General features: G+C 39.0%; 1 protein-coding gene across 9 annotated transcripts in view; it reads left to right on the forward strand.

Moving 5' to 3' along the window:
- The window catches only part of FHIP1A (FHF complex subunit HOOK interacting protein 1A), an 81,204-nt gene that overhangs the window by 22,783 nt on the left and 44,935 nt on the right, over positions 1–13,486 (forward strand). For 6 of the 9 annotated variants that reach the window (XM_042050017.1, XM_042050022.1, XM_042050020.1 and 3 more), the window contains one exon: positions 9,445–9,499. The exons of the other annotated variants lie outside the window; for them this stretch is intronic. The gene's annotated coding sequence lies outside the window, so the exon portion shown is untranslated. The remainder of the gene's footprint in view (positions 1–9,444; positions 9,500–13,486) is intronic. 9 annotated transcript variants of the gene reach the window in all.

The raw sequence follows: 13,486 nt of genomic DNA on the forward strand, positions 1-13,486 counted from the left end.
AAGACCATGCAACTGCATTCTGTTTTCCTTTTATTGGTGTAAATCTACCTTCATTTCACTGAAAGTCAGCCTAGCATGCAGCTGGAAAGAAAAATTCAGGCTATTTAATGAGATGCAGTTGAAGAAATCCAGTGAGACAAACTAAGATGAATGAACATGTGGGAAGCAACTACAGTCAAAGTGAATCATATCTTGCATTTTAAGAAATACAAACTAGTAGGAGGGTAGGAATAAAGGGCTTGCAGTGAGTAAGCCAGTTGCCTAGAGCTGGGTATCTAACAATAGTTAATTTGGGAGATGAAGTTATTGTCCCATTGCATTGCTTTCCTAAAAGAAATGAGGTAAAACTGGTCTGGCACTTTTGAAAGGCAATACAGCAGCTGAATCAGTATTGTGAATGAGCCTGTTCAGAACTTGTGGCTTTTCCTGAAACCCTTCCTGAGTGTGGCGGGGGGAGCAAAACAAAAAAACCCTCAACCAAATGATAAAAAACCACCTCAAACAAACAAAAAGCAAAACCAAACCAAAACCAAAAAATCTGGAGCAGTTACTTATTCTCTTTTATGAATACTTTGGTTTTTCCTATTATTATGGAAATTTTTTTAGTGTTTGCATGATTATCTTACAAATATGTACTCCAGAAAAACATCTGAACTGTTACAGGGCAGTGTGTCTTATATCTGTATCTTCTAAAATGCAAAGTGGGGAGGTCATGTAGGTGCAGTTTTCAGATGTATGTGTTGTTCTTTTTGTATTGCCTAGCATGTTACTAATAGTAAGACAACGTGCTCTGTCATCATGTTTCATTTACCGTGTCACTATTAGCTTCCACAGAAGTTCTTAAGTATTCTGAAACAATATGGGCTTTGAATCTAATTGAGACAAGCCTGGTGCTGGATACTTTTGGAGGACATAGATCCCATTCCCCTTCTCCTATCAAGTTAGAGAATTTGTGTTGGGTGATACTTTTTTACATCTTACATTTTAAACCTGTATGGTATATTATCTTAGTTGAGCCTCTTAACAAAATTCTCTGTAGTAGCATACAAAAGCCGTAAGCATCTCATGATGTAGAATAATTGTCTTTAAATTATCTATAGGGGATTTGTTGGAACAACTGATCCCTGCAAGTGGGATTCCCACTTACGTTCATCAGGAGTGAGAAGATGCCACCATCTTCCCTCCCCTCAGCATGCTTGCAGCCTGAGCAGAGAATGCAAAGATAGGGTCTTACTTGTGGAAGTGACCAGGTGACAGCCTCTGTGCCTCTAAATTGCTGCCCAGGTGGAGTAGCCCAATCTGTGATCTTCCAATCACATCCTTTTGAAAGGAGATCAGTGTGTGTACATTTTCCATCTTCTAGACTGCTTAAGTCCTAAGAGGTTTTCAGAGACCTTTTTTGTGTGAGTCAGGAGAGCAGTGGTTAGGTAAATGCACATCTCTTGTGGTTAAATGTTTTAGTTGCCACAAGTTGACTCTACATCCTTTCTTGACTCCTGCACAATTAGCATGAGAGTGTTCACAGAAAAGGAATCTATCCCCGGGGATGTGCTGTGTTTGTCTGTGGAGTACAGGTAGTTATTTTCTTGCTCATACACTTAGGTTTATACTCAAAGTACTCTTTAAGCTGCTTGTATTCCTAAGTGGGACTGTTTTTCATCTATCACCATTCTATTTCCATTCGCTTATCACCATTTATCTTTGTGATGCATAGCATGGATAGATGACAAAAAGGTTGAAAGTGTATCTTGGGTTTCTAGAAAGAAAAAAATACTTTTTCATTTTGATAAAAATACCACTGACTTACTATGCTTATACTAGTATCTCTGTATATTTCAATTTTTATTTTGGTTTCTTGCTTATTAGCTTCGGTGAGAATCACTCACAGCTCATCCCATCTGTATCTGGTATTCAAGGACTTATGCACTTTTCATTAAACTGCATACATGATTTTGACTTGTGGATGATAGAAAATGAAAGGTGAAAATGGAATGGCTACAGAGTTTTTAGAACTGAATAATTCCCCAACGAAGTTATGCAGTTACTTCAAGTGAAAAATTAACAACCTACTGTGCTTAGCATTTTAATAATGTATAGTAAGCTGGTCCCATTTCTGGGGGTTTTGTTTCTTTATTTGCTTTTTATTCTGTGGGGGATTTGTTTTATTTTGGTTTTTTTAATGTTTTGGCACATCAAGAATCAAGGACATTTATGGCATAAGGCTTATTTAATGCATACGTAATTGTTCAATTTTTTTTGAACAGAAAGATGTCTGCATCTCAAACTCTAGTTTTTATGTTCAAGTTGTAGATATCGAGGACTTGATATACTTTAGGTATGGCACTTAAGGGATTTGACCATGAATTTAGAAATTCATATTCAGTAAGTCTGCCTCCATATTAAGTATGCAGCAGGTCAACTCCTGACAGCAACGTGTATTGGCTTGGATGTGTATTGCTGTGTATGTGCAGGGTGATGGTAGGGGTTTTAACACTCAGGTACAGTACAGAAGAGGCTGATTAGTGTTTTAAGCACTGTAAATCGTATAACTCTATCTTTTGTTTTCCATTTTTGTTTTTCTTTACTTCTTCCCATCACTTTTTGCCTGTTAAAAAAAAAAGTTGGTTTTGTTTTCTTCATTAATCCTGTTTGCTGAGTCTGGGTGGGAAGTTTCTGTCAGAGGATGTGACAATGATACTTCTTTATTGTTGAGGCAGAAGGGAAGGGGAAACGACACAGTTCACTGCACTAGGGAGTTGTTTGAGTAGTTGTGGTGTGCAGAGTGGAAAAGACTGTATTCCTTTTAAAGTCCTGAGCTTGAGGCAGTAATACTAAGCTTTGTTCTACCTCTTCAGTCTCCCTGCTATGTATAAAAGTAGTTTCCAGCGTGCGAGAGGGCACTGTCTGAGCTAACCCTGGCAAAGGTTTCTATTCCCATCCTGGCTGAGAAGGAGAGGAGAATGTGGAAGTAGTTTTTTTGGGCTTCTAGTAAAAATAAAAGCAGGTCTCAATCCGCAGCTATAGCTAGGGAGTCTGCTGTGGTTGTTTCCTGTGGATTTTGATGAGTCATTTGAACACATAGGATGTTCTTGCAAGTTGTATTTACCCAAATACTGCAACACCTCGAAAACAAACAAAACCTCAGCATCAGCTCTTAACTCTGATTTGTATGAAGTTATTTGGTTCTTTGACAAAGTGCTCTGCAGATCTAGGATTTTTGTACTGTGCTGGTTTTGGACTCAGGTAGAGTTAGTTTTCTTCACAGTGACGAATATGAGGCTGTGTTCTGGATTTGTGCAGAACACACTAATGATAATTGAGATGTTTTAGTTAGTGCTGAGCAGGACTTACACAGAGCCAGGGCCTTCTCTGCTTTTTGTACTGCCACATTGGTAAGGAGACATAATCTAGCAACATGCAGAATCGTAGACTTGGTTTGTGAATGGTACCACATCTGATATATGAAGGACTCCTGTGGAGATGAGTGCTTTGTGTTGCTGCTACTTGAATTGTTCTGTAGAAAACAGTTTGGATTCAGTGGTAGTGATGCTGAGCCAAACCTAATGAAATTCAGCCACTGTGGGCTGCTGTTGCTTTTTGGTTCATCTACTCACTGGTGGCTTGAAAACAAAACACAGGGTTTGTGTTTAGAATTAATTGTGGTTTATGTAGCAGGACTGACCTTCCTAGTGCTCTCAGTTATAAGCTTGAAAGATACAAGTTGTGAGAGAAAATTCAACCTAAGTGGATTTAAAGGTTAGTGTTTGGATACCTCTATTAATTGCTTAGTGTTTCTTATCTAGAATTGTCAAGGCTTATCTCAGCCACTTTAGTTGGGTGCTCAATTGTCATAGAATCATTTTGAGTATTAGTGCACATTTAAAATAATTCCAACAACTAAGCAGATATCCCCCTGGCTCCATTACAAATATGCCTTAAGGTGCAGAATACTTGAAGGTGACTTCCTATTTCCAGGTTGCACTTCATCAGCAAGGTGATTTGTAACATGTAAATGTAATTGATAGCTCTGCCTGGAATCTGGAGGCTTTGCATAATTCTATTCCTTACTGCTAATTAGTCCACTAGTCAGTTGCTTCTCATATGATCCTTTATATTTTGACAGTCCTAAGAGCAGTATTTATCTTTCACAGACATTTCTCTAAAACCTGCAGACATTCTGTTAAACTCAGAGTCTCAAGTGGGATACTGAGTGAAGGCTCCAAACAGAGGTTCACAACCGAAATATTTTAGGGAGGTGACCTGACCTCTGTCAGCACTAAACTTTTTGGTGTTCTTCACCACACCTGTGCCCTCCAGCACCAATATTTGAGGTGCCCTCTCTGGTCTGGCTATTGGGTTCCATGAGGCTGCTTTCTAAAACTGCTTTCAAAGCAAGGTGCCGTTCTCTATACTTTCCAGACATTCTGTGGAGGATCAAGTCAGTTCTTGATCAAGTCTTAGTTAAAGTAAATTGCTTAAGAAAAGCAGACTCTTGTTATTTAAGCAGTATTCTCTCTGGAGAACCGCATGTTCCAAACACTTCGTTGTTTTGAAAATTCTGTTTCTGAAGATTAAATTCTACATGAGTCTCTGTTACAGTAATCTGTTGGTTTGAGATTGGATTTGCTTGTTGCTAGTGCCATGAAAATGTATTTAAGTAGGACTTTGTGGCATTTCAGTGCAAATGAATAATAAGAGATGGGTGTATGCCAGACTTATTTTCATAAAAATGTAGTAGAAGAAATTATTTAAAGCTTTCTCTTGCATTGACATACTGAAAATTAAGCCTATGAAGCACTAAAAAAATCAGAGAGAACAGGAGTTGGTTGGAGCTGGGTTGGATTAATTTTGTGCCTGGATCTTTGTGCTGTGCTTCTTAGGTGTTTTTTTTTTTTTTTTGTTATTTTGAATTCAAAGAGAAATGTGAACAAAACGTGATTTGTGTCCAACAAAAGAAGGGGCTATAGCTGATAAAAATTATTAAGAAATCCATCTGGTTGCAAGAGTTGACCTGAAGTCTCCCTTTGTTTTCTCCACCTGTCATTGATTCTGCCACTGCAGATGATGAGGATATGCATACATATTCGTAGTGCAGAAAGTGCTTGAGGTTTCCAACAGTGTTAACTCAGGATGAGGATAGTGGCTTACACAAACCACTCAGATCCCTGCCATCATCTACTGCTTGGAGGAAGTGGCAGACCATCATCCAAAGTACTGCACCTCTCTCCTCACTATAAATCTGTCAACTGTTGAAGATCAACCATGTTCTGAGGGTGTGTCATAGTTATTTCTGTTTTCTATGCACTAGCTCTTGGAACCCGACAATGTAGAATAATATTTTGGCAATATAAGATGCAAATTAAACAAATTTATTGACTATCCCAAAAATGTAGTTTGGGAAGTAACTCAAATCTCAGTTTGTTCTGGTCACAGTGGGTCAGCCTTATGTCCCGTAAGTGAGATTATTGTTTGTGTTGCTTTGCGCAGGGGTGCAGATGTGAACATGTTTTTAGATGACGATTTTCAAGGTGTGTTGTTCTGCTACAGGCTGGAACCTTCCTCTATACCTCTTTGGGGTTTTTTTTGGTTTTTTTTTTTTTTTTTTCCTAAATACTGGTGCTGGTTTTTTTTTTTTTTTCCTGGCAGTAAATATGGCTGTCTAACATTCAGTTTTTCAACACATACTCTGCTCTTAATGAATGTGATCATTTACACAGTGTCACTGTAGTATTGGCATGCTAAATAATTTAGAGAGCTGTGGCAGGTAGATAGCTCTGTGGTGTCTATGTTACTATGGCAATACATTTGCTTAATGTAAATATTAGTCATTCTGACCGTATGAATCTCAGAGCTTCTGACATTATTAGCTGTGTCTGAGAGGTGGGAGTCTGTGTATCTGAAAGAAAAGTTGTTCTGGCAATATTAATAGTTTAAAGATTACTTTCTTTTTCATAATTCCTTCTGCTTTGTGACCGAGCTACATAATCTATTGATTAGAATGAACAGAGCAGAACATTTCTCTTATTTTTTTATCATGGTTGTAATGCAGCTCCATTATAAAGAAATAGATAACTGTATTCTGATCCTCTAAAAATTCAGCTGACTGAAATGATAGGAAATAGGATCTTGAGAGCCATCAACTTTGCTCCTGAACACAGTCAAGGCAGTTTAGATGCACAAGAAATAAAATCAAACTTGGAAGAAAAATTTCTGGGGTATTAGATTCAGTTCCCTGACTTGAAGAGGAAGCTAAGCCTAAGGGACTTTTCCATCCCCTCTATGGGTACCAGCAGGTAGAGAATTACTTAAGAAACACCTAATTTGTCAGAAAATTAATGCATAAACAATATGTTAATGAAGTTTGTTTCTGAAATAGTTTTTTAGATTTTTTTTAGTCCATTTTTATGGACCATTTCCAGGGAAAATGAACTGCCTTCTGCAAAATCTTCTCTTTATTGCCAACTTATTCATGATTGTATGAACTATTCTTTGTTATGATCTGCTAGCACCTTTGAGGCAACTAATAGAAGCAGCAGAAGAATTAGATCACAGTTGATAGTGTATATAAAAGTTTGGTCACTTCAAGCCACGAATACTGAATGTACTCCAGTAGTATTTGTAACATTTTATGTACTTTTTGAAACCTCAGTGTGTTAACTGCTAAGCTTAAGATCAGTTTTAAAAAGATGATTTGTCTGGAATGTTCTGCCTTTTCCCTGTATTGAGAATTGTCCCCACCCTTCCTGCCAAACATCTGTAATGCAGAAAAGGAAAGCATGGTATGCAGTGAATGATGTCTTTAATTATTTGTAGGGTAGATTATACTGGAGGTTTCTGTGTGCTGCAGTCTGACATCAGTGCTCAGCATCTATCTGTGTTTGGCCCATTATCTGTCAAAGAAGGAAATAATTCAAAAAACAGTAGTAGCCAAGCAAAGACTTCTGGTTTCTTTGAATTTCACAGAAGAGATTTTGCTGGACTTGTATAAGTGTTCCTTACCTTTTCTGTCTCTGAGATGGTAAAACTTTTGCTGTCAGTGCTTGCACCTAAGGCAAAGCTCCTTACTGGACAAGAATACAAACTAGAGTTGTTGCCTTTCCATGGCACTGATGCTCACAGATGCTAGTCTGGAACTCAAGTTAACCTAGGAAAATTAATTATTTACCACATCTTTTCCCGACAAGCCTGCCTGTGGGAATACTGTGCTGTTGGCTGTCTCCTCTTTAAAAATATAGTATGCTTTAGGTGTCTCTGTTGATTTTAGATGCAGAGAAGTATTGAAACATTTAGATTCAGAATGCCTACCTAGTATTAGCATAGTTGAAATAGCAATTGGAGGGGCTTCTCTGTTTATGCTTTTAGTAAACAAACCATACTCATAAAATGGCTTGGGAAAAGCCACATCCAGCACAATGTATTACAGGAAAAAGACTGCAGAGGCACTTTCTACTCTGTGGGAAGAACCTGTGTAGAGAGACTTGCTCCTGTGGAATCAGGCTGGCAGAGTTTTGCCTTAGGGAAAGAGACTTGATGCTTCTGCTGTTCCGAAGTCACAAGTATCCATTTTCAAGACAGATTTCTGTGAGGGATACTTTGAGCTCTCAACAGTCTTTTCTAGGTTTGGCTGCTGGAACTGCTGTGCGCCACAGGAACATGGCAGAGTGGGAGGGAGGCGATAAGGGTGTGTGTTCCCTTGGCATAACTCATACCGAGGGGGTCTGGTGGAGGCTTAGCTGTCTTGGTGAGCTTGTGGCACTAGAATCTACCACTGAAGTAGACTGCTCTCTTTTTTTTCCCCCCATCTGCAGCACAGGTTTGGGGATGCCAGGCAGTGATGCCATGGCCTCCTACAAGCAGGGGTGCAGTGGAATGCTCCACAGAAAGCCGTGTACCAAATCTTCTCTTTCTGACCTCCACAGCATTTCTTTGCTTCTACTGCTGAAACACGGCATGCCCGTATTTTAAAGCTGGGCTGAAGAAAGTGGAATGGGTTGTGTTACAAGCTGAATGTTTAATTCGGGTGATAAATTGAAAGGAACAAAAGTGTGTTCAAAAAAGCAGTTGCATTTAATGTTTCACACATGATTTGCTCTGCTAGTTTCTTTTACTGTCACAGTGCAAATGCCTTTTCACTTTTCCCCGCAGAAGAAAAAAATCTAATTGTTCTGCAGTGCCTTTTTTATGTGTATAATGAATGTCTGCTTTTGAGCATTACCTTACAAATAAAAAGTGGAGATTTTATCTGTAGTGTTTTTATGCTTTGTGTTGTCATTCTTTATATTCTCCTTTGAAAAGATAATGATGGCAGTTGTGCAGTCCTGTGTATGACTCTCCTAGAGGAGGGAGAGCTAGCACCACTCTCGTGTTGGGATGGAGAGATCCCAGAGGAGCTGTGTTTCTCAAGCTTGTGCTGTGACTGTAAGTTGTTTTTGGACTGGCACATATGAGTCCTCACACTCATATGTGATACTGTTGATCCATGGATAGCTGGCACTTAATTATCCCATCTCGCCTTCTTTTCACTGCTGTCACAGGACAAATACATTGCGGAGATTAAAATGGAAAGAATATTATGGCCCTTGTCCTCTTACGTATCCTTAAAAATGATTTTTGTCTGTTTAAGTGCTTACATAGATGTGGCATAAAAATATATAGGCTAGTTTAAGGTCTAAAGTATATTTCCAGTATCCTTTTCAGTAAATGGAGGTGCTTTTATAGTTGTAGTTTTGACAGAAGATGGTGAAAAAGGTGATAAAAACCCAACAGCTATGGTTTCCAGGGTTTTGTTGTTAATTTTGTTAGTATCTCAGTGCTTTCTTTTTCTGTTAAGGATTAGAAAGTATATGTCAAGTGTAATTTAATATATTGTAGACACAAAAATATTTGTCACGTAATCTTTATTGTTACTGCAGTAAGAGAGACACTGTTGAAATCATAGTAACATGCGATGTTTACCTGCCTGTTGCATTGTTAGAACATGGCTTTGGGTTCTCAGAAGGATCAGGAAAAAGGCACAGAAGGCTTGCGCTCCCTCACAGCATGAGCTCAACAGGTGCTTATTTCCAGGTGCAGAAGACTCAACTTCAGAGCTACAGTAATACTAAAGGATGTGATTCTAACATCCTGCTTGGTTATTACAGTTTAATGCCACTCAGCATTATAATTAGCTTTACTAGACATTAATAAGTGGGTTTAATATTCAAACCATGGTGTTGGAGTTAAGTGTGCCAATGAACCTTATCAGTGGAGCAAAATGTAAATTTTAACTCATTTATCTCATTAGTCGTTAATAAGGCTGTGCTTCGCAAATCATGGCTGCATCATCTGCTGATTATACCCTCTGATCTGCTAAGCAAAATAGCAATCTAATAATAGCCCTACGTTGGATGAAATTCTTCCACTGGTGTTCTGAAACACTTCATGTATTTATTTTTTTTCATTTAGGGAGCCTTGATTGTGTCTTACCTCTTCTGCACAATGCCAAAATATAGAAATGAAGGTAAGATGAGAATTCATTGCCCGTAGGCTCTGGGTTTAGAAGTGTTTTGCCAAATAGGAGTTTGTGATGCAGGCTGTAAGTCTAAGTGTGTAGTCTGTGAGTCTAAGAGTGTGGTGCATAGGGATTCTGAGAGTTTTTGGTACAGGTAAATGGCCAGACAATCAACTGAACAATGTTGACTTGCTCCCTTAATAATAATCAGAGCTCTCCAAAAGTCTGTGGCCCTTGTATTAAGGGAGAAACTGAGCTGAGTGATTTGCCTCAGGCCTGTGTACAAAGGAAGAGAATTGGAGGAGAAAGTAAAGTCTAGTGGCTTGAGCTCTTGTGTGCAAGCAGTTACCATTGCAGCTCGTGATGATGATCACTGTGTGCCCTGCATGTTATTCAGACCAAGTAAGAGGAAATTGAACGCATTTGAATTCTTCTAGCAAGTCCAGTTTTGATGCTTTTTCCCAGCAAGTTGCTCATACAGTGTTGTCTAAGTCTAAAGAAATTTGTTCAGTTCTTCTAGAAATTTTTAAGCTTTGAAGGTTTCCCAGTAAATGTTGGTAAGATTCACTGACTGGGAGTGAACAGGGTTGATTCTGGTGTCTGAGGCAACAAAACTCAGTCATTCCACTTGAAAGCTAATTTGGTTCAGGTTTGCTTCCATGTGATCTTTTATTTTGAAAAATTTATTCATTCTCAGGTTGAATTTTTTAATGTTTGCATCTCTTTCTAGAGCAACATTAAAGCAGTATTTCAGATACATATGGTCTGTCATGAGAGAATCTGTTTAAATGGTTGCTAGAGGTGCAAGGGGAATCTCTTGTCTTACCATACTGTGTTAAATTGATACTCAAATCCCTTTGTAGTTGCTGAGGAATGTGAGATGGGACAGCTGCTAGCAGTGTATTTTAATAGCAATAGCTACTGCCCGCACAGATGCACAGAGCCTGTTGACTACTTTCGGGGGTAGATGGACTATGCTAGTAGTCATCCATCACAGTACTGTGTTGTATTTTCTGCATTGATCTTAGTGATGGTCAAGTCTGTTGGTAGATACATTGTCACAGAGAAAAGTCAGTTTCTTCCCTATTTAGAGAAAACCGTGGATTTGGCTCCCAGTCCTGCTGAGTTTGATGATGGAGAGGCATTCCATCTGTACACGTGGGATCCAGTGGTTTTCATTTTAAAGTGTTGGTAACTTTGGGGACTGATTCTTTCCAGTTAGGCTGATTGTTGTGGTATCCATAATTGCAGCTGTATGTGCCTTTGGTACTGGCACTCCTGAAGAGAGGCTTTCATAGTATCATAGAATGGCTTGGGTTGGAAGGAACCTGAAAGATGATCCAGTTTCAGTCCTGCCACCATGGGCAGGGACACCTTTCACTAGATGAGGTTGCTTGGGACCTCATCTAACTTGGCCTTGAATACTTCGGGGATTGGGCATCCACAACTTCTTTGGGCAACCTGTTCCACTGTCTCACTACCCTTTGAGTAAAGAACTTCTTCCTATTGCCTAATCCAAACCCCTCCTCTTGTAGTTCAAAAACATTTCCCCTTGTCCTATCACTGTCTGTAAAAAATTGCTCTCCCTCCTTTTTGTAAGCCCCCTTAAAGTACTAGAAGGCTGCAGTGAGATCTCCCTGGAGCCTTCTCCATGCTGAACAACCCTAGCTCTCTCAGCCTGTCTTTGTAGGAGAGGTGCTCCAGCCTTCAGGTCATCTTTGTGGCCCTCCTCTGGACCTGCCCTAACAGGTCTGCATCTTTCTTGTGCTGAGGATTGTGGACCTGGGTGCAGTATTCGAGGTGTGATCTCACAAGGGCAGGGTTTTCTTCTGTCCTTCATTAATTTGTCATTAGTCATATATATTTGGTTTTGTGCTGACTTACTAAAAACTCAGTTTATTTTCAGGTAGTTTTTTCAGCACAGACACTTGGTTGTATGCAAATGCTTCATAAAGTCACTGAAGGGCTTCCTGAGACATTCTGTGACACTCAGGACTGAGGGTGATGTAAAAGTAAAAGAGTAAAAGTCTGCTTGAGAACAGCAGGGATGTCTGAACTGCCTAACAGTTCTGAAACAGCAGGGAAGGACTTTATGATTGCAGTGGCTGTGGCATGAATTACTGTGCAAGTGTAATGTTATCTGTGGGGCAGGGTGAAGATAAAACAGAGAATGGAGACGGCAGTATATGTGGTGATAGTAGAAATACTGTAAGTTTTGTTTTAGCAGAGGGATAGCTGGTGAACGATGTAACAGTTCTGCATATTCTGGAGTACTTTCATAACTGATGCATCAAAACAAAAAATTGGTTTGACATACACTTTCTACAATTCAGAGGCTGGAAAAATAATCATAAATTTTTCGGTTCATTGTCAAGAATCATGTCCTCAGGAATAAAGTAGGAGGTCTCACTTCCAAACATGCTGTGGTTATAGCTGACAGCTGTTCAAGGCCTGTGCATACACAGACTTTCTCATGCTTCTTGGAACTGCTTGTGTCTTCAGCTTGCACTTCTCCTGTGGAGATCTCTGAGGACTGGTGTCAGATCTGACTGTGGGATAATGTAGCTTCTGCAGCTCTGACAGCCTTACGTGGGAGGACAGAAGTGGAGCTGAGAAGCAGCAGGTTTCCCCAAGATATACACAGACACTCCCCACTTTCAGAACTGTGCAGGCAGGAATGAACAACCTGTTGATGGGTGGAAGCTGTGCTTTCCCACGCCGGGAGAAGCCTCTGTAGGTGTTACAAAATTCGGTGGGAGAGGCTGTGGTTTGACTTTTGGTTATCTGTGCTGAGAGGCGTTCCTGCCGGGGCTGACATCCAACTCTTATTTACTAGGCTTTCCGTATTGGTCATTCCAAGTTTATTACTATTTAAAAAGTATAAATAGTAATTTGATTTTATTTTACTTGAATCTGATATTTGCTCCACCTTTTATATTTGTGAGGCTCTGTGTTGTGCAGAACACTCCCTTTGTAAGAAGAATAGTCTTCATTTGCAATTTGTTAGGTTATTTGCCTTCTTTTACTCTCCAGGGTGTGAGAGGTGCTAGTTATCTGCATTCCTTTCTGGACTAGAAAGACACATGTATTTCTGTTCATGTTTTCTCAAAGGTTCAAAGGCAAGACTGAAAAAAATTATACAGAATTGTTATTAAAGTGTCAGATTATCTCAACCTTTTTTTTTTTTAAATTGTTCCTTTGATTGTTATCAGTTTTTATTTTTGCATGGTGGCAATATATCCAAGACAGGTGTTGTATAGACTATATATGTTTCATTTTTGGCCAATGCATTCATATATTTCATTATCCAGGGAAAGGCATTCACAGGAATGGGAGATGCCATAATGATACTCAGTTTTCAGTTGCAGAAGACTAGGTGGTGTAAGAGTTTAAAATATTTTCATAGTAGACTAGCCTTATGTTACGAGATCAGAGATGAAGAACTAATTTGCACTCTGCATAATGGACAACTTAACACTGTTTACATGACACAAATAATTTTATTCCTAGGAAAGCTGGAGAAGCTTCAAGGGAAAGACACCTACCACCTGTATAAAATGCAATGTAACTAAATAGAAATGGAAATATAAACAACATGTAGATTTTTCTTTGATCTGGCTTTTTATGCACTAAACATCATAAAAATGCCAACAATCAATTGTTGTTTATTACCATATGTAATATGGTAATATTACATATGTAATTTATTACCATATGTGTTAAAAGCAAAAAATTTAACTTACATATAGAAGACTCTAGTCTGCCGAAGTCCACCCAACATGCAAATCTGTACTAATATTATTAAAATCTGTACTGCAGGGGGTGAGGTTGTTTTTTCATTGAACTGTGCTCACAGATGTGTTATTTTATTGAAGTTCTTGACTTTGTTACAGGAATTAATATAACATGTGTCTTCAACTTCTGTTTGTCTGCTCTGGGTTGGAATAGAAAGGGAGAGGGTCCTATGGGACACAGTGCAGTGTCCTATGAGACAAA

Source organism: Corvus kubaryi, unplaced genomic scaffold, assembly GCF_017639235.1.
Source record: "Corvus kubaryi isolate FWS band 111438036 unplaced genomic scaffold, C.kubaryi_AGA036_p1.0 71, whole genome shotgun sequence".
NCBI classification, from domain to species: Eukaryota; Metazoa; Chordata; class Aves; order Passeriformes; family Corvidae; genus Corvus; species Corvus kubaryi.